Source organism: Mytilus californianus, unplaced genomic scaffold, assembly GCF_021869535.1.
Source record: "Mytilus californianus isolate M0D057914Y unplaced genomic scaffold, xbMytCali1.0.p SCAF_9, whole genome shotgun sequence".
Taxonomy (NCBI): domain Eukaryota; kingdom Metazoa; phylum Mollusca; class Bivalvia; order Mytilida; family Mytilidae; genus Mytilus; species Mytilus californianus.
This window is the reverse complement of record NW_026262745.1, coordinates 87,567,442-87,589,944: the sequence shown is the minus strand read 5'-3', so window position 1 is coordinate 87,589,944 and position 22,503 is coordinate 87,567,442. Positions and strand designations below refer to the sequence as shown.

The 22,503-nt window shown below is 31.1% G+C and overlaps 1 long non-coding RNA gene across 1 annotated transcript; it reads left to right on the top strand.

The window, feature by feature from the left end:
• The first annotated feature begins 2,475 nt into the window (after window positions 1–2,475).
• On the top strand, window positions 2,476–20,140 carry LOC127715436 (uncharacterized). The gene is made up of 5 exons (XR_007988415.1): window positions 2,476–2,516; window positions 12,133–12,262; window positions 15,570–15,633; window positions 18,985–19,172; window positions 19,912–20,140. It is a non-coding gene; the product is annotated as an uncharacterized LOC127715436 (long non-coding RNA).
• Window positions 20,141–22,503: the final 2,363 nt, after the last annotated feature.

Here is a 22,503-nt window from a genome sequence, read left to right as displayed (position 1 = left end):
TATCTCTCATTTGTATAGTTGATTCATTGTCATTCATTTGTGTTGAAGGAACACCCGTATTAAGAACAGTGAATACCACTATATAACATAATAAAAACATTATACAACAAAACTCAAAACTATACAAATCCCAACAGACACAGGGGTATGTGTGAGGTTGATCCAGGATGGTAAGGCATATCCTGATCAACAAATAGCACCATTCTTATGACTCAAATAAAATATCAATCGCATTCAGTTTTTCGACAATCAAGTTGATGAATAACTGAATTACGACAGATGCTAACATCAATCTGGTCTTTCAAGAAATCCATTATCAGGCATGGTCCTGGACTGCATTTATCAGAATTTTAAAGTTGCGTTTTTCAGTTTCTATGTTTCTATTTGGTGTATTTGGGCTTTTGAATTTGCATATTTCGTTTATAAAGAGGTTTAAACAATTTTCATGATATCTATAATACAATATTTCAAAGGACCACACAAAGAAAATATTTTTTTTTATAATTGGTACAGGAAGGTATTTAAGGCACTTGATCGCCCGTCTATTAGTGTTAAGGTAAACAATTGCTTAAAAATTCCTTAATAACATTCCACTTTGTTCTGCATTCTGGGGTTCTAGAAAAGAGTAACATTGAAGCTTATTTAGCACAAAGTCCCATGGAATTATCAATAACAATTCAACTATTTATATCTCGATTTATTTAGTTAAAGTCTCGCATTATCAGATCTCCTTTGGTTAAAGTGTTTCATTATCTGATCGAATTTGGTTCAAGTGTATTTCTATCTCGCCCGATTGGTGACATTTGTGGCCTGACCAGCTTGATATAATGTATGTATACTCAGTCACTGCATCTTGCATTTCTAATGTTTGAGTTGGTTTATAACATTTCAAATGTTTTCCTTCATTCTTGGTTATGTTTTGTTTGTTGTGACACTGTATTGAATAAATCGAGCAGTTTTTTTTAACCGATTTTAAATTTATAAACCTTGCAAGCAAATTGAGATATTCGTTTGATAAAATTATCGAAAGCTTACTTGATAAAACAGGATTGAGGATTGCATGAGAACATAATTTCATTTTCACTTCAGAACACTAAAAATGTACAGTGTACCTACTAAAAAGTGAAAATGTATACTACATACAGTATGTACTATCAAGTACTTTTAAAAAATGAAAACAACACGTTATAAATGTCATGCGTCCTAAGCTCCAGTTTAAACTTCATCAGCATCGCTCAAAGACGAATATTTGAAAGCCAAGAATGTATAAGGACCGAAAATGTTAAAGAGCTATAAACCTACAAGGACATAAAAAAAGCAATATCCATCTAAGGCAAACTTTGCCTGCGGGAGTTGTAACATTTGTGTCTGTATAATTTCAAAATTTATGAAAGGGCAATTTTAGATAATTTGTAATAAATCATGCCAGTACCGAAGTAATGACTACTAAGCTAATGACCAGCAGAGGTATCAACTCAGTGCTGTAAAAAATGAAAACAACACGTTATAAATTGCATGCGTCCGAAGAGCTTTTCTGGATGTACCTTCACCAGGAACGATCAAAGCCGCACATTTGAAAGCCAAGGATGTATAAGGACCGAAAACCGAAAAAAGCTTTAAACCAAAACGGACCTAAAAATAGCAAAATTTATCTAAAGCAAACTGTGCCTAAGGAAGTTGAAACCTTATTTTCTGTATAATTTCCAAATTTTATGAACGGGCAATTTTAGATAATTTCTTATAAATTATATTAGTACTGACTACTGAACCGATAATTCTAAACTCACAGACAGAATACACATAACCAATTGATTAGCAAGACTGTTCGGTGTGAGCCAAGGCTCCGTGTTGAAGGTCGTACCTTGTACTATAATAGTCAACTTTTACAAATTGTGACTTGGATAGAGAGTTGTTCCATTGACACTCATGTTACATCTTCTTGTATCTATGCAACTATTCTGCATAAACATTCTTATATAAAAGCAGAGTCGTTAATTTGTATAGTTTGGATAGTTGCTGGGTGAGTCTTGTCTCTATTATGCGTGTGTGTTAGTTTTTACATAAAATACATTATACACGGTTTCATTTGATTAAAAGATAAATATAATATAATTATTTAAATATTATTCACCAAAATGTCTTGTAACTGATTGCCTTGTATACGTCGGTTATCTTTATTTCCATTATATAAAATTAACTATATTAAACGTGTTGAAGTCCTCGTCAAGTATCCTTTCGAACGTTTTCTTTACAAAAACAGGTTCTTTCAAATTACAAAAGAATAATTACAAAAAAAAAAGCAAACGTTAAACAAACTGCTGACAAATCAATTTGCACAATATAAACAATATAAACAATTGATTGCGTGTTATGTATAGGATCAAAAATATCAATTAAAATGCTTTCATGACAATACAATTTCTCATATTTCATGTTGCGGAAATTTAAATAAATTCAATATCAAGAAACGTTGATATTACATTTTCTTGTTTGTAGTGACATGCATCTTGATTTAGGTGAGTTTTTGATATAGTTAGAAAACTCGGTTTATTGTATGCAATATTTAATTTTGTTTTTATAAAAAAAATGATTATACAAATTCTTTGATATAAACCTCAACTTTGCTATGTTTGCATTCCTATCCGAATGTGAACGCTAATGCCGCTTCGATAGAACGAGAAAAAACGCTTGCACGCCAGAAACCAATTGAAATAACAGTGGATACGAAATTTAGGTTTTAACTCCATCACGCCTTTTAAAGCCTAGCATACGATATGGGGTTTTCTCATAGTTGAAGTCTGTACGAACACCTATAATTGCGTTCATGCACTTTGTGTGAACTTTGGTTGATATTTGTGGCATTGGCAATCATATTTTTTAATATGTCCTATAACAAGTCAGGAATATGGCAGATGTTATCAAATAATTCGTTTCTATGTATGTTGCATTGGCATTTGTGTTTGTGGGATTTCAGTTTTTGTGTTCTTCCGTTGTTTTCTCATTGTTGTTGATATGTTTCCCCCGGTTGTAGTTTGAAACCCGGATTTGTTTTCTCTCAATCGATTTATGACATCTGAACAGGGTATACTACTGTTGCCTTTATTTATCTCCTTATGTTTATATAAGTATACATGATAGTGGGTATCCTTTGTAGGACCGTGTTAGTTGTATAGTTTTTTAAGTATTCACTTATTTAAACAACCTTTGCTTCAAAATTTGGAGTTATATTGTCTTTTAATAGTTGAAAACATAACAATGTTTGACAGAGCATGTACATTAATGACATGATTACTTTCAATAGAGAGGCGAAAAATACCAAAAGGACATTGAGAAAAAAAACTGTCGAAAAAAAAACCAACTGTCAACGACATAGCTAAAAAAGTAAACAACCAATAGACAAACAACAGTACATAACCTAAAACTGGGGGTGATATAAGGTGCTCCGGAAGGGAAAGCAGATCTGGCTCCACATGTGACACCCGGCGATTAGTTATTATACTGTGTGATATTTTGTATATAGACGTTAAAGATGTTTAAGGCCGATAATACATATTATGATTATACCTTCATGACCTTCCGTGTAAGATAATCAATTCTATTGGTAAACACATTATCACATGCATAACGCCAAGTCATGAACAACTCTATCATTCACCTGTGAATAACCTGTTGAGCTTCTTGATATGTTCACACGTTATTTCTTATCAAAACGATACGTCACAGATGTATTTAAACAAAATAGCAACGACCACGTTATAATTCCTCGAGTTACGAAGAAACAAGACTTGCAAATTCATCTTATGCTGAGGATATTTCATAACGGTCCGTTTCAGCGCCATAGCTATTTTATAGAAAGATTCTCCCTTTGTTGTAATTACAATAAATCCACAAAATAATGTTTTAACGTTAGTGGTTTGATAAACTGTTACTACTAAGTTCTTCTTCTATGGGTCTAAAGGCCCTGCCACTGTTTTTTATGCATCATCAAACAGTCATGGTCCCTTAGATCCATTGTTTATAAAGAATAGTAACTGATGTGTTTTGCCAAGCTGTTACTGAAGCCTTACTACATATAACCTTGTAAGTGCCTTTTCAATAGTTCAAAAGGCCCCTCCACTGTTAATTCGGTATAATAAAATATGTGTGGTCCCTTGGAAATTATGTTAGAAGCGATAAATATTCCAACCCTATAATCTATTTCACTTCGGGCTGCGCCCTTCGGGAAATGAAGTTTACTACGGGGTCATAATTGTATATTATACATTTGCAGTAAGTTTCGTTTGTTAAATGATAACAATTTGCTAGTGTTGCTTTTTACACTATGATTAAGTTTGATGTACTTTAAAGACCTTAATGATGAACGAGTAACCCAATGCATTCAAAATGTGTTAAAATATCAAATTTGATACTTGGACCTAACTTTAAAATCCTAACAAAGATTGGTTTGTCAACATTCTCAAATTAAATGCTATTTAATCAGTTTCAAATGACATCTTTAAAAATCATTCTTTCATATCACAATGTATCTATGATGTGTTTATTTTTACATATGGGCACTTTAAACGGTCTTGTATAATGGAAGTAATTTGATAACTGCATTTTACAATGATTTCACTTCACAATTTTTCTTTTATTGCACAATGTATTCTAATTATTAGACATTTAACAGAAAAAACCTATGAATATCTAAATACGGTGATTAAATATTGTTTCGCAGAGACGTGTTTCTTGATTCATGTACGACTTTTATAATTGACTTTGTTTCAAATTGTTGTCTTATATTATGTATTTTACGATTGTTGAAATGATAATTGTATATAAATGCAGAATTATTATAAAAATTCGATTACATATATTAAACAAAAAATATTGTATAACTCTGATGAATATATATGGTCTTTTTTTCCTAACTCATATTATGTCAGCAATTTACAATTGATTGTCTTGGTTCATTGAAAACAACTTCAATCTGAATCAATCTCATCGAAGTGTTGATTTGTCGTTTTAACAACTGTACTTATGTTTGCAACATCTGCAATACATATCTTTTTAAAGGCATAGTTTGGTGATATCAGCAATTCACAATGTCAGTCCAACTACAGCCGGTAACAAAGAAAAGAGTTTGGCTAGTATGCTTCTTTATAATATAAAGTATAACTAATTGCTGTTTTTATATAAAAAATAAGACTAATGGACACCGAACGCCGCTATAGAATAAACACGTGATGCGCACTCGTTTCATTCGTTCGTCGTCCGTTCAATTGTTGTATTTTCTATTTTGAAGGATGGCTATTACCCTTTTATTATTATTTTAAATTCTTTACATCAAATCTTGTCAGAAGTTTTTAGGCATCGAATTTATATTATTATAAATTTGCTATAAGGCATAATAGTAGATAAATGTTTGTAAAATTTGACATGTGTTGTTGATAAAATTTTTTGATTTTAAAGACTTCATGGGTAAATAATCGTTCTTTATTCAAATGTGTCATAATTTCAAATTTGTTTGTGCCTGAACTTGCAATCAAATTGAAAGTCAAATCCCGTTCACAAAAATCGCCATGTAAACATTCTTATTTATTAACAATTTAAACTGTCTTACATAATGATTTTTTTGATGTTTCAGATCATGTGTCCATCATCGTGCCTATCTATTCGTTTTATGTCTAAAGACATGAGCCTTTTATTCATTTGTTGTTCTTTGTTACATTTATTCATATTTGTTTCTTGCTTATTATTTTAGCATAAATCATGCCCATAGTGTTTTTGGATGGAATTGATTCATATGGTATCATGTCGAGCCTGATAATTGAGATTTGCTCACAGTTGAATAATGTACCGTGAACGATAGTTTTTTTAAATCAGCATCTATATAACTCTGTTGGACAGTTGTCTTATTGGTAATCATACATCTCTGTATTTCCTATTATACTAGTTTTAAAGAATTCCCTATCGAATGGTCTAAAAAAATAAACATATATATTTGATTAAGATTTTAGAATATTGCCTTGTTTTCATTTCCATATGTCTACACAAGAAAAGAGTTTGATTAGGTATTCAAATATCATGAGTTTTAATAAACAAATTATCCGTTTACAAATACATTTCTTTCGTATAACTTGTATTTGAAATTTGACGAAAATAATTTCGGCAATTTAAAAAAAAATACGTAAAACAGCTCACCAAAGGTACCAATCATATACTTTGGTTTTGTCAGACTGATGCTTCGTTGACACAAGAATCGTAAGTGGGCAAAATATCGAAATCTTTGGGAAGCTTAATTAACATGAAATTGAAAAGCAATAGAAATTAAAAAAAAAAAAATGTGCAACATATGATTTACACAATCTTTACCTGCAGTTAGATTAACGAATAGTTTTCCAAAAAATTTGATATGCCATACAGTACATTTACAGAAAATGAACATGATAATGACACAACAGTTGATCACAAAAGTCTGACGTCTGAGCTGTTATAATTTTTGGAGTCCAAAATTCCAACAAAAGAAGCATCAATCCACCGGTAGGAAATAATCATCAAAATATAGACATATAAGTTATCACGCCAGACGTGAAATCCATCTACATCAGCTATTAGTGGCACTGAAATTAAATTTGGAGATTTGATGATTTTTAGACATATTTAAGAACGTTTCTTGCTGATTTTATGTGCATTCTATACAAATATTGACCAATTTTGAAAGAATTTAATCAGTGAAATTTCAGATAATTAATTTAATTTTAGCTATAGTTCATATAGTTCATCAAGACAAAGTTGTATGCAAAATTTCATCAAAATTTGTGACCCAGCCAATATACTGTAACTTGAACTAAAATTCTTTTTTGTTCTGTTTTTTTTTTTTTATTTTCATCCCTTTTTTAACCTTGTCTCAGTCCATTTATCAATATTATAAAGGGTCAAACACTTTAAAAACATTTACTCTGATTGCATTACGGAATTTATTTCAACAGTGTTTACTTTTCATGTATTTAATATGATTCTAACATTCACAAACAATCACAAAAATGTGTTTTGCGTTTTTGAAGATCATCAGTTGATAAATAACTTAATTGAAAGTAAATGCATCGAACGACTTTACTTTTATATCCTTTTTTTTTATAATAATAAAAAGCTACAAGAAAGAGCTTCTTTCCAGATTTGACAAAATGATCAATTAATTGAGTTAAGCGCATGACAGCTATATCGCTGCGCTGACAAAATGACAATTAATAATACAAGTAATATGTTTATCATTAACATGATTAAATGCCTTCTTTATAACTTGATTCGATAAAGCTTGAAATGGTTCTTAAAGTTCTGTGTTTATTTTGTAATCGTTTCCATAGCACAGCGTAAGTTCAGAGAATATTTAAACAGGACTACAGAACTTTATCAATATTTTCACCATTGTACGAGTATCAACCTTCTTATTTAAACTTGTGTTGCTATGATTCAATCGATTGGCGAATAATACTACCTTTGCAATAATTATCTTTCAACATAGTTTTCCAATAAAAATTATATAACATAATTGAAATATTTTGATCTAAAGGAATATAAAACAGGAGTTTAAACATTTTCTTGTCAATACGGTTTGTTTTCATAGATTAACTTTTACACATTTATCAACATGTAGCTGTCGCTTCACTTTGACAATCGAAGGCATTAGCTTCAATGTTTTCTTTATAATACATTTCTTTACATTTCTATTGAACAGTTAACACAAAAAAAAAACAGCTTATGACCAAATCGATCCAAATGAGAGTTATTCCCATTATGTATTTCAGATAAGTGATATGCATGTGTTGCAGATGAACCATACATGACTTTCGATTTCCGTTTCTTGGTCCATATATAATACGCATAAAAAGAGATCGAGGCCACATACAAAGTCTTTCCTTTTGATTATTATTGCTACTCTCAAACTACCGTATAAGAAATTGATTCAATGTATTTACTAAATTGTTAGATGAGACATATCGTAGTATATAAATTTTGGCTGAAAGTGTCATTTAATAGTAGGTTTCCCTCTTATGATACAATTAACTCTTTGGTTAGATAACTCATTAACCATATATCATCTATATAGAAAGACCAAAATGTTTAAATTGAGGTTCAAGCTATATAGTCATTTAACATTGAAATCAATGTCAAAGTCGAAGTTAAATTTAGATTTTGACTGTTAATTTGCTCCTCTATCTTCATAGTGGTAGATGAAAAAGTCATGGGGTATTTTGCATAAGTTGAAGAAATATGACCGTTTTAAAAAGGTCAACCGTAAATGACCAATTGTGAACCGGGGTACAATTGTTTGCTCGAATACCATTTAAACTTACCTAGAGTTATATGAATCAGTCATAAGTAACGTATCTTTTGGAACTGACGTAAAATTTTCAAATGATTTTATGTTACCTGGATTCATCAGCAGAGTCAAATGTATATACAAATCTTAACAGTATTCACAATAGTAGAAAAATGCCCACAGAGAAGGTTGGAGAAATAGAAACATGGTCATTCAGGTATTTTTCGGACCGGCAGTTAAATCCTTCCTATACTGGGACAAAACAAGGTATGAAAATAGATGATGTGACGTATTTTCTGGATTGCCATTCACAAGTGACATCCAAGCGTCCTTATTTCAAGCAAAAGTATATAGAAGCTACAAATGTTTAGAATCTTTGGTAAGCTATTATGTGAAGACGAAAGTATCTCAGAGTATACCAGAAGTGGCTAATCAAATCCCGTTCTTTATAAAAAAAAAAAATAACCAATTAATATTTAAATCGGAAATTCATATTTTTCAAATGTATAATTATGTTTAACCCACATAATTCAAACAAAAACCATTGCATGTATAACTTTAAAATTCGGACCTCATAATGACAAGAAGTTAAAACAATCAAAACTAAAAACAAATCTACGAATATATAGAGATTTAGTTTACTAGCAAGGATATAGGCATGTAAGCTTTTAATCATTGGAATAAGGTACATTTTCTTGCAATTTAACAGGGTTAATTGTCGACCCAACCCCTGAAACAACCACTCAAAATCTAAAACATTTATACTTGATTTAAGGGATATGCTTGTTTAGTATAATATGATTACTAAGTAATGATTTTGATATTTCGAGACAAGCAATAGCAGTACATTAAATTGAGGAGTCCAGTCGTTTCGATCATATACATTTATACTATAAGCAGCATATGTATGAGAACAATGTCCATTTGTCATACACTATATCGTTCCATGTTCAATTCTTTTGTCGCAAATAAAAGCCATGCTGTTTAAGAGTAATGGCTTCTTATCTTTCTTGTTTTTGCATGAATTAATTGTTTGTGTAAATTAATTCTAAGTGGTTTCATATTCCAAATTGAATTTAAAGAGGAAGGGCCAATTTCCCCTGTTTTTTTTCACAGAAGGACCAATTTCAGAAAGTGCTGAAAGAATAAAATTTACGATAAAAATAAGAGATAAACATGTTTTTTTTTATCAATATCTCGATTTTTATATATTACAATAAGTTCGCAAATTAGTTAAGAAAACACCCCCTCCCCCCAAAAAAAAAGTCAAATATGATCAATTTACCATGTTTTGGGGTTTGAAAACAAGGAATTCCCCAAGAACGACATTTCAAACCAAAACAAAGTTATGTTTTTTGCTGTTGTTGTAAATCATACAACTTTTTACCCCAAAAATGAAATTGGTTTAGTGTGCCCTTGATACCTAAAAAAACGACTTTTTAAATAAAACGTGGACAATCACTAAATTGTACCTATATAGCTGCGTAATAAAACATTTGTTCAAATCTCACGTAGATTTTTGCATTTTTTGTTTTGCAAAATTAAATTGTTATGTTCCTATCATATTTTTTTCGGATGTTTGTTTAATTCATAGAGTCATTTTTGATCATTTTGACTATATATCATTTAATTAAAGAATACAAATAATGTGTTGCTTATTGCGTGAGTTCCTATTACTATTCATTCTCTTGACTTACTTCCTATTCCTGTGTTTACATTTATTATATATATGCAAGGAACAGTTGCCGTCAAACTGAAGTAGGTGCTTGCACATAACCAATAACACGAAAATTGAGTATATACCATTGAAGCCAAAAAGTTGTGTGTGTAATATACATATAACGAAAAATTTCGTTCGAAAACAAAACAAAAACTTTTTTTTTAACCTTGAACTAGAACATTTTTTAAAATGGTTTTATATGCAACAAATGCAGACATCAATTTTTTCGCCAATCAATAAACTATGTAGATATTAGACCTGACATTGTAACCACCGTCCCTGCACCGGTACCTAAGTCATCGGAAAATAAAACAACACCATAGAAAAAATCAATTACACTACCAATCGTGACTGCAGGTAAAACATCAAGAAAATATTGCATCTGTATCACTACAAAGGGTCCATTTGCTACAATGCCAGAAAAGGTCAGATTACATGTGTTTGTAATACAAAGTGTTCTAGTACCAACTGGTGAAAGATGTTGTCCCGTTCTTATCGACGGTTAAACTCTAAAACCGGAACAGAGATATATAGATACATTCAGATTGAGAAAATTAACATCCAAGTTATTGCGTCCGATATTAATTGGCTTCTTGATATTGGAACAGAGACATCTGAATCAGATTATATATATGATTTATATAAAATAAATAGATTATTAAATGTGTTTGTATTGATATTCAACCCCCGTTTTTTCTTATTTAAAGTTATTTTTATTAATTTTTTTTTTAGTTTTAAGTTAAACAAAGCTATAAAATACATGTACGCTACAAATCACCTACCAACATTAACACGCTAACTGAAGCAACATGTTTTTTTTAATACAAAACCAATTTTCAATATCTATTAGTTGATAATTCATATTTTGATGCTCCCCAGGGGCGTTAACAAACAAAATCAACATTGGTTTTGATAAACCAAAAAATCAATAGTATTGGCCTTGCTTTTTGTAGGAATACATGTTCAAGGTATGAAAATAGATGATGTGACGTAATTTCATGTACTATAATTAGCATCTATCGGGCTATTTAAAAACATGATTTACCTATCTAATCAAATGGAAAAAAAAATTAAGGGAAAATGGCCCTACCTCTTTGAAAACTTAATTTTGAGTATCACGAATTTTGAACGGTTAAACTTGTTAACTAGACGTTGAATTTGGAAGCTAATTTGATTGATGAATTCATTCAAACATACTTCGTCATGACGAAACATTTAACTCAAAGCATACGAAAGATAGAAAGGATAAACAATTTATTATCGTTTATGTTCACTTGTAGGTGTAATCTACTGACCACTACACAAAAACAAAATAAGTACAAACATTTGCTTTTGAATTTCATGGCAATGATTATTATATGTTTATCTCCTTGAACTATACGAGGAAACATGTTCTTAACTTATAAGGAAATAAGAAGATGTGGTATGAATTCTAATCAGACAACTTTCACCAAATGACGTATTGAGAAGAACCTTATGGCATTCATCAATAATCTGACATATTTCTTCAAGACTGTGGCAAATACCAGTCTAAGTTGTTCATTTTATAAAATGCCAAGATACCTTGTTATATAACGAAAATCTGTACAATTTATGCATGGGAACACGGAAAGGTGTTATCTGGAGGTTTCGTCATTACGTCTTGAAGATATCAAATGCTTCATTGTAGTTGACAATCTTAGATGAAATTTAATGTATATTAAATGGCAGGTGCATTTCTTTTTTGAAGAATTTTGGCATGATTTCTTGTGTAGACTTTAAAATCGAAACCATCTTGAAGAAACAGGAACATATAGTCATAATTGCAGGTGTCTAGAACAAAAGTATAATCTGCATAGTAAACACATTTATTTCTACATTTTATATCAACAAATACAAGAAAAATGAAAGTTAAACTTGTTTATGATATATAAACAAACAATAAAAAATAGAAGACTTTAAGTAATAATAATAATAAAACTAATGATAAAATAAATGAGCATAACATCTGTGTGTCAGTATCGTAATTAGGAGATAGTATGTGCTATTTACAATAAGAAGGACCAAATTGTTCTTCCATGATAGATTAATGAAAATATAATGTAATTTTCATTATGTTCTTTTATTGTAGATCAGGAAATGGAGAAACAACGTTGAAGACAATCAAGCAAAAAAAAAAAAAAGAAAAAAAAAACAGACAGAAACAGAATATCAAATTTATTCTCTTTTCAAAGCCAACCAATGGAAGAACAGAAAAACAAGTAATGTTCATATTATTTGTTCTTATGATAAAACATAAAAAAAAAAAATTGAATTTATACAGAAAACCAGTGTAATTGAGCATTTGTTAAATTTCTATTCATATTGAAGGTATGGGTTGATACGTGGAACCTGTTCTAAAAGAGAGGCCAAAGATACAAAAAGGACATTCGAACTTATAAGTCGAAAATAAACTGACAACGCCATGGCTAAAAAAGAAAAAAAAAAAGACAAACAGATAAACAACAGTACACAAAACACAAAACAAAAACTTAAAGACTTAGCAAAATGAATCCCACCAAAAACTATAGGTAATCTCAGGTGCTCCGGATGGGTAAGCAGATCCTGATTCACAAGTGGCACCCGTCATAATGCTCATGTAAGTACATACTCAGTGAATAATCTAAATCGGTAGGTCACATTTGAGGACAAGGAGACGGGATCGTAGTTACGACTATTGGAATATATCCTTCGTCATCTGTTAAGCAGATATTTCATAACGGTCCACCAACTCATGATGACGTCCGTAAAATTTACGAAACGATGAATTCAACTTCACCACTTAGTTGAGTTTTACACTTGGTGTAGTAGCTACCTTGTAAGCAGTAACTTTCTATCAACGAAAGCGTATTTGGAATTCCATGTCCTTTAATATCGTATTAACTGGATATATCTACTGCTTCTACAGGCGCTGCTGGAATGTTGCTACATAGAAATCGAAATTTCACAATTGGGAAGCTAAAAACATCTCTGTTGTCTTAAAGTTTTGTTCACAACAGACCCTCATTTTCATTATCGCAAGTTCGGTGGGATTGATGTGTTCAACATATTCAGAAAGTTTTGAATTCTTCAGTGAGAGGAAATTATCGATATAGCGGAAAGTTAAATTAAAGGATACTGCTAACTTATTTCCTGTCTTTCGAAGAAGTTAATGTATGAAGTCAACCTCATGTAAATAAAGGAACAAGTTGGTAGGCAGTGCAGCATAATTGGTTCCCATGGGAATTTCGATTGTTTGTTGAGAAACACGTCCTCCAAACGTAACAAATACGTTGTCAATCAATAAATTAAGCATCTTGATAATGTTCGTTTCAGATAATTTTTTATTGGAATCAGAGTACGATTTATTTCTTCCTAAGACAAGCTAGTTGTATTTACGATGTTTATTCTTTTTGATGAAACAAAGCATGACAAACTTTTCCAATTTGTCTTTTAGTTTTATATGGGGAATACTTGTAATATAAGTGAAGAAAAGTCAAATGTTTTAATACAGTTGCAAGATGAAAGAATCTAAGATTGCATGTACTCTAAAAGATCTTTGGAGTTTTTAAGTACACATCTGGTTATTGCCAACTGTAGACATGTATGTCGTTTAGGTATCCAATATAGTGAAGGAAGATCCAATTCTTAACATATAAAAGTTGTACAGAGATTACATGTTTTGAACGGGATAATAAATGAAGCTTTGTGCGAATGCGATAAATACCTAACGGCTTTTGTATAAATGGATGCAAGTCATTAATAGAGACATCATGGAAAGTATGTGATGTATAATGACGATGACCATGACTGCGTCTAGGTCGAAGAGTAGAATTTAAAATGTTCATCACCTTCACTGAGCTACAGTCAGGGCTAGATAGAATACCTTTACCATGAATTTTGTCATTGCAACCATATAGTATCATGACTTCCCAATTGTTGAATCAAGTAGTCATCCGTTTGTCTACGGAGAGGTGTAGTATAAGTGATCACCTTCGTCTAACGTTCATTTTGAAACCCTTTAAATGATTTATCTATATGTTTTAAGCGTCATTTCTCTTTCGCGTACATGGTTACTTATTTCTTATACCGTCCACCATATACAGTCAAGGAAATCAAGTGATAGCTAAGGTATGCGATATTAAAGGATCATATACTTTTCTCGTATTAATAATGAGATCGAGTTAAGCGGTTGATAATGCAAACAAAAATCATCGGTACAAATTCATTTTTCGAGAAATCATTTAATGTGATATATGTCGCTGCTGAACTTTATCAGCGAACATCATCTAAATCATACTTACCGATGAGTTTACTGGTAATCGACTTTCTTTTTTAGTCATATCTTTATCATGTTTATATAATGCTACAAAACTCGAGTGAAACGAAATGACAAAACGTACGTAAAGAATACAAAGAATGTAGTTTCGCTTCATAACACATAGAACACTGTAGATGATTAGGATAGTAAGTTCATGTTTCAAATAAGTAACAGAAATCGCATGCACTGGACTATCAATCTAATATATGCAGATACTTATTTACTTATCCGTGTATCTTTATAGCGGGTTACAGGCCATTCATAGCATTTATTAAACGTACACGTGCAAATTTCGAATGGTTATATCATGTCGGGCGTCAAAACACTTGAACATTGACAACGGCAAATAAATGAATTAATAAATCAGCCAATCAATCAACAAATCAATAAATCAATTAATAAATAGATAAAAGAATAATTAGATAAATAAATACATAAATGAATAAATAAATAAATGAATGTATGCTAAATAAATAAATAGATGAGTAACTTCTTAAATAAATGATTAATAAATCAATCAACCAATCAATCAATCAATTAATCAATCAAACAATAAATGAATATGTACATAAATAAATAAATAAAATGAATAATAATTAAAATTAATCTAAACAAAAATAAAGAACATGAATACATACATTGATAAATACACAATTCGATAAATAAACACACACATTTTCACTTTATCGACGTCAATGGTGACAACAATATTTTTGTTCAAGCTTTGTTATGCAATAAAAATGTTATTGCATGAATATTGGTCAATGGTATCCTTTGAAGAATACCAATTGCACTCTCAAGCACAAGCAATATACAAATCTACTGCAAACATTTCTTTTGACATTTCTATTATCATTTTAGAAGTTAGAGAAAGAAACCAAAGGAATAATACAACCCATCAATATTAAAAAAATCTGTTAATGCCAAACGACCAAAAGACAAACAACAGTATTCCAAAACTCAACATAGAAAACTAAAGACTAAGCGACTAGTGCTTTTTGCACCGCAGTAAATGTTATCCTTGTTATGCACAGCAGTATATTTTAATATTGTAAACTCATTCGGTCACGCTCAAGTTTAAGGTCAAACACATATTTTCTTTCTATTGTATGTACGAGGTACTGTCAAACCTCAAACTGAAATCGACATTCAACATATTTAAGGCAATGGTCCTGCTAAGCACTACTTCTAAAAAAACAAATGTATCCCAATATCGTTTACACTTGCAGATATATTCCCAATCCCAATCAGTACCTTTATCTTCAGAGGAAATCAAAATTGAGGAAAGTGCTCGTGAGTAATTTTATTTTAGTTTTTAGCTGTTATGTCATCAACTCATACATAATTATTGACACAAAACCTAGACCTATATATGAATGTCAAAGTATGTCCAACTGTTGACCTAAAATATATCGTATATCATATATTGAAAAAAAATCAGCAGAACTCTGAGGAAAACTGCTTTCTTTATTTACATATTTCAATGTTGTTGTAGTACATTGTATTCGTATTGATTTTAATCTATATAAGTTGAAAATATGAAGATGTGGTATGATTGCAAATGAGACAACCAGAGAAAAAAAGGCATAGAAGTTTACAACCATAGGTTTCATACGGACTTCATAAAACAAAACACAATCCATACCATATAGTCACCTATAAAAGGCCCTGAAATGACAAAATTAATCTAAAGCATTTCAAACGATTCTGATCAAGGATTTAAAAAAAACGAGCAAACATTTAAACGGTATTGCGGTTACTACAATTTTGACACAGATTATCCATAAAGGTAAACAAATTCGTGATCAGTCACTATTATTTCATAGTAACCTAAAACAAAAGGTATGGGATTTAGATTGCTGGCATGGGAACACTGAGATTCAGAATGAAATGTTAGAGATACATATTGTCACCAAAGACTTTAGTAGCCTTTTGTAAGATCTGGATAATGCCTAGCAACCATTAATGTTTGGTTCCTAAGGACTATATTCAAGTAAATTAGATACTTAATATGTTAATCTTTCATCGTTTTATGAACGGAATTTGTATTTCTTGACGGGAATAATTCTCTGACATGTTTTACTCACGTGTAATTAAGTGAATGATCATTATAGCTGTCTCATGTTTGGACTTAAAACATCAAAGACATTTCTTTTTTTTTGTTCGTTTATTTAGTGTTAATAAATCTTTAAAATCAATTGAAATACTTACTTACGGCTGTTTTTGCAAGGTTTATATGTGGGTTTACAACATACATGTATTTTTATGAAACTCTTTAGTAGCTATTCTCATATTATGGAAAATGCATAAAAACCACATCATCAAATGTTATTGACCTTAGCAGTAACAATGCATTGTATATATCTTCTGAAAACGGCCCCTATTTTGTTACTGTTGGTAAAACCTATGGCTGGCACAGTTAAAGATAGTTAAAAAGCCACTGAAATCAAAACAGTATTGCTAAGCTTAATACACAAAATCGAAAGCAGTTAAAGCTAAACCTACATTTAACGATCGGTAGGTGTTTATTTCTTTTAAAGCTATCAAAACAATTGGACAGCATTAAAAGAAGGGCAAAAGTTTCCAATGAAATATTCAAACTCATAAGTCGAAAACAAATTGAAAATGCCATGTCAAAATACTGAAAACGACAAACAGGCAACATTACACGAAACAAAACATAGACAACTAAATAATGAACACTACGAACTCCACCAAATGACGCAATATTGACCTTAAATGACGATTTTTGCCCATCTTTAGCTCACATGCCCTAGTGTACCTAAAGCACCTTTTCAATCTCTTGCTGTCCGTCGCCATATGTAAATTTTTGCAGATGTCTAGTACTTTGATATTACCGGGCCATTCGAAACAAAAACTTATAGTTAATTTTTTTTAAATGGTCCGATCATTCTGCCTCCCAACAGTCATAAAAGCTGTGGCAAAATGTAAACCAAATGTAAATGGTAGATACCCGTATAGATAGAGAACATCCATGCTCAGAATGTCAAGATCTAGCTGCTGTTATTAATCGAACATTCAGACAAATTCTCGTAGTAATTGTTGGTCTTTAAAGTTTGTTTCACTAGTTTTTGCAATTTGAAAAACTCTTGAAATTTGTAATAAAGGTAAGCGCTTGGTCAAATTATCTACAGACGACATCTTGAAATAACCATTGCCCTTAAATAACCTATCCCCGTGTATGCAATAGTTTGGTATTAACTTGAAAACAGAATGAAATAACACGTTATTTCTAAAATGGCAGCACACGATGCATGAAACGGTAAATATGGTAAAACTCATCCATTTGTGTCATCAGTCTACTACAGTTTTGTTGTTTTGTCAAATCTTTAGTAGATAGAGTAGGACATTTGACTCTTTACAGGTAAAGAGTAAAAACAAAAATAAAATGCATTTGAATACATGATATATGACTAACAACTATTATATCTATCATGAGGTTTTATCGAAGATCTTTACATATAAAATAATGTATATTTTTGTATCATTACAATTTAAAATTAAACAGAGGTTCACATTTTTAGTATTTGTTACGAAAAAAGTAAATTCACAAAAAAATACCGAACTGCGAGGAAAATTCCAAAAGGAAAGTCCCTAATCAAATGGCAAATCAAAAAAATAAAACACATCAAACGAATGGATAACAACTGTCATATTCCTGACTGTACAGGCATTTTCTTGTGTAGAAAAAATGGATTAAACCTGGGTATATAGCTAGCTAAACATCTTTCTTGTATAAAAGGCGCATACAAAAATTCCATTAAATTGACAACGATGTGTGACGACGATCCACTATAATGATTTTCGATTTTGCGGTTTTCCCTGATATGTTACCCTTATATCATTATATTTGTATGCAAAAATGCAATTTGAACCCTACAGCGTATGAAATACAAGCTCTTAAAGCTTTGCATGCATGCATGCATAGCTAACACTCCTTATGTAGGTAAGTGTTCATCCTACATTTCCATAAGTTATCACGACTAAATTGGAAATTGACTCTTGATACTAGTTATTTTCCCGAAATGATAATGTTCTCCCTATCTACCTTTTTGGATATGATCTTTAGAACTATAATAGATGGGGTACACCTTTTGAAAAACAGACCAACGAGAGAAGAGGGTAAAGATATGTCGACATTATTTAAATTGTCAATAAGCATATATATAATAGACATGATTAAGCTTCAATAATCATTTGTACCATTTAATTACGCCTTTTGTCGTTGTAATGAAACATAATAGTTTTGAAAAGCCACGCAGTGAACAGCGTGAATGACCAGTAATATGATAAGATTTTGGGGTGTTTTTACTTATTTTTTTCAGCTGATTATATGGTTATGCTTAGTTTTAAGAAATCCGATGACTATGCGTGCCAACTCCACCACCTATATTCAATAGTTGGTTTTTACAGAGAATTGCTTTTTATTAATTTCAACAAAAATGGTTTGCAATGTTTTACGTTTTAATTGACAAATAAAAAGCATTGCCTAAATTTATGAAAAACCTAAAGTGACAGTTGCTTGGCTTTTATTCTCCTTATGTCATAGAAGATACTACGTCAGTGTTGAGAGTTGTCATACGCTATTATTGATTAATACACACGTTTTTAATTCTATTTTAGTATACTGAAATTCCTGACACCGTTGACACTGTTGACCAAACATATCTTCTACAAAAAGTTTTACCAGAACAATGGAATGTACCTCCACCGGCGGCAATTTAAAGCAGTTACAGGAATAAGTCACCAGTTCAACATAAAAGACAAGCGCAATTTGAAGAAAGATTTGATTGAGGCTGTCAAATTCACTGGTAAAAAATATTAAAAGAATAAAAACCGCTTTTCTCTATTTTTTGTTGTTTTCATAACTCTGGCATGATACGCAGTTTTGTCTGTATATATTTCATGCAATACAGTTACCTCGTCAACATAAATCCAAATGGAGAAATAACCTTTGTTTGATTATAGCCTTTCAAATTAATCTTTCGAAATGAAGACTGTGTATTCGAATTGAAGGTATGCAAGAAGATTGTCGTTTTCGTATTCTTTCACGAGCCTGAATGTAACATGTGTAAGTCTTCTCAGTTTTATGTTTAAGGATGTTTGGAGAACAAATCTGGTTTAGAAGAACTTATAAAAAATAAAAATAATTGTATTTATCTATATACAAATTCAGCAAAAATGTCCCAAGTCAGGAGTATTTGGCCTTTGTTAGTCTTGTATGTTGTTTTCTTAATTTTACTTCATTCTTATGTTTTGGAGTTTGGTGTGACGTCCCTTTTTAATTAAAGTAGTTCATATTTTATAAAGGAGCCAGCTGAAGCCTGCCTCCGGGTGCGGGATATTCTGGTTATGTTGAAGACCCATGGGTAGCTTGTGTCTGTTTTCTGCTCTTTGTTTAGGTTGTTGTCTCTTTGACACATTCCCCATTCCCATTCTCAATTTTACGTTTGCCTGATAATATTGGTCTTTAAAGTACAAAACAATTCCAGAAAGTAAAATAATATAATAATGAATAACATACCTTTTTATTCAACATTGGTTTTGTAGGATCATGGATTGTTACTTGTGGAATAGAATCTGGAGTTATTCAGTTTATTGAAGACGCTGTTAATGATCATATTACTTCGACAAAAATCTACATCCCAATAGTTGGAATTTTGCCAAAAAGAGTACTAGATGAAGTAAATTGTTTTTGTTTTATTAAATGTTTTAACAAAATAGAAAAATATAAACAATGATTCATACAAGTAAAAGAATATAAAGATATCAGCTCAAAAAAACAGTAGGTATGAGGGATTTCATACATGTTTGGCATGCTCTTTATTTGCTTTAATTACATTGCAATTTGGAAGAATGTTTTGCCTTTTAAAGTAGCAAATATTTTTATTTATCTTACCTCATAAACATTTCTAGGAATATGATTGCTTAAAAGCAATAGCGTGGAGACCGTGTCTATTTCGTATTAGGTTAGTGGGCGGGGTTTATTTCAATACACGTTTAATAGTGTTGTTACGACACTTTATAAAACAACTTGGTGTTGAGGACAGATCTGAAAAGTTCCGACAGACGAAGCAATTGATGATGAAAGATTGAAATAAGTTCATAAATTACAGATAAAGCTAACAAGTTGTTATTGTTGGCATTTTATTTTGAAATGGAAGAAGATTCTTAATACTAAGTACTGAAGACCTAATCACTTTGATGGACCTCTAGTCTAAATACCAAATGTTAAGATAATCGGTAAGATAAATTCGTTAAACAGTGTGCTAGTGTCAATATTCCAAATGCGCCTCTAATTTAGAAATTTAAAAGTTGTGCGTAAACAAAAAAGCTCTATGTAGATATATTGCACATGTTTCCATGTTCAACAAGTGACTGAGCTTAACCATTTGTGTTGATTTGGAAAGCAGAGGACCATAGAATAAATGTGTAAAAACGATGGAGCTATTAAATGTATTCAAAGTATTAAACTTTCAAAGATCTTATTGTGTAAAAATAAGGATTTTTTTAACACGAGGAGCCGCATCACGAAAGGATTTTCGGGGTAAGCTAATTTACGGGAAAAGATTCTTACTTCGTATCCCGAAAATTTAACCCCATATGTCAAAATGTCTCAGCTTCGACACAAGTCATTATACATATCCAAGTTTACGATATGGACTAAGCTACAGTAAAAAACGTTATCATTATCGCCTATGGGAAATCAATTACGCCTCTTGACCCTTATATGTTGTCGGTAAATTCCATATTTATCGTATTAGGTGACAGCGTGCAATGCAACTAATAAATTTATGTAGACTATTTTCATATTTAGTTATACTGAGTTATATCTAATCTATTTGATTTAATTTAGAATTGGCCGTCCGTCCATGTTTTAATTGTATTTGGAATGTTTTTTCTACACAACGTCTTTGCTACAGATGTCAGTCATTGAGATGATGTTAATCCGAAATACAATGGATATATTGTCTTAAATCTGGAGTCTAGATCGATGATTTGCAAATATGAACAGTTAAGAAAAAAGTAAAAAGTTCAGGTTCGAAATGGAAGAACAATTGTATAAACTTTCCTTTCATAGAAAAAAACGCGATATCAGCATGCCATGAAATGTATATATTTCTTGACAATCAGACAATTTTGAATAACATTTGAGCAATATTTGTCTGATATACATTGAATACTTATACCAAATTGAATTATCATTATTATTTTTTGTAAGATTAAACCCCTCAAACGGGTTTTAAAAGTAATAGACCCAATTGATGGAAGCAGCAAAAGAATTCCTACCAATTCAACAAAGGAAACATTAGATCCAAATCATACACAGTTTGTTTTCCTCGGAGATTCATTCACAAAACGTCAAAAAGATTGTGACTCTTCTGAAATGCTTTCCAAAATTTCTTATCGAACATTACAGATGCAGGTAAGAGTTTGCCTTTCAAAAATATATAAATCATTTGTACCTTTCATGAAAAGTAAAATAATAAAAAACAAAACTCCGAGGAAAAGTCCGTAGTGGCACAATCAAAAGCTAAAACACATCAAACGAATGGATAAATTGTTTGTTCCTGGCTTGGTACAGGCATTAACTTATGTAGAAAATGGTGGATCAAACCTGGTTGTATGGCTAGCTAAACCTCTCACTTGTATAACAGTCGCATAAAATTATATTATATCGTCAACGATGTGTGATCAAAACAAAGAGACATAATAGTTAAAAATGTCAAAAATAGAGTTAAAGCATTCAACACTTTGTAATTATCCTAATCACTATAAAAATAAACAAATATGTAACAAAAAAAAAACACAAAAAGGCATTTAGACAAAGCACATTAGCAAAAATGGAAGACAAGATTACAATAGTTTACCATAGCACGATAACACAATGACGGAATGTATATGTACAGAGGCATGTCATATGTAACAAACAAACACAAAAAGGCATATAGACGAAGCACATTAGCAAACATGAAAGACAAGAATACAAACATTTACCATAACATAATAACACGATAGCGGAATGTATAAGTACAGAGCCACGTCAAATGGGTATCACCAAAAACAGACTAAACAGTAAAAGTCATATCCATAAAAACAAATACAAGAATACGATAAGACGTTATTAAGATGATAAACAAC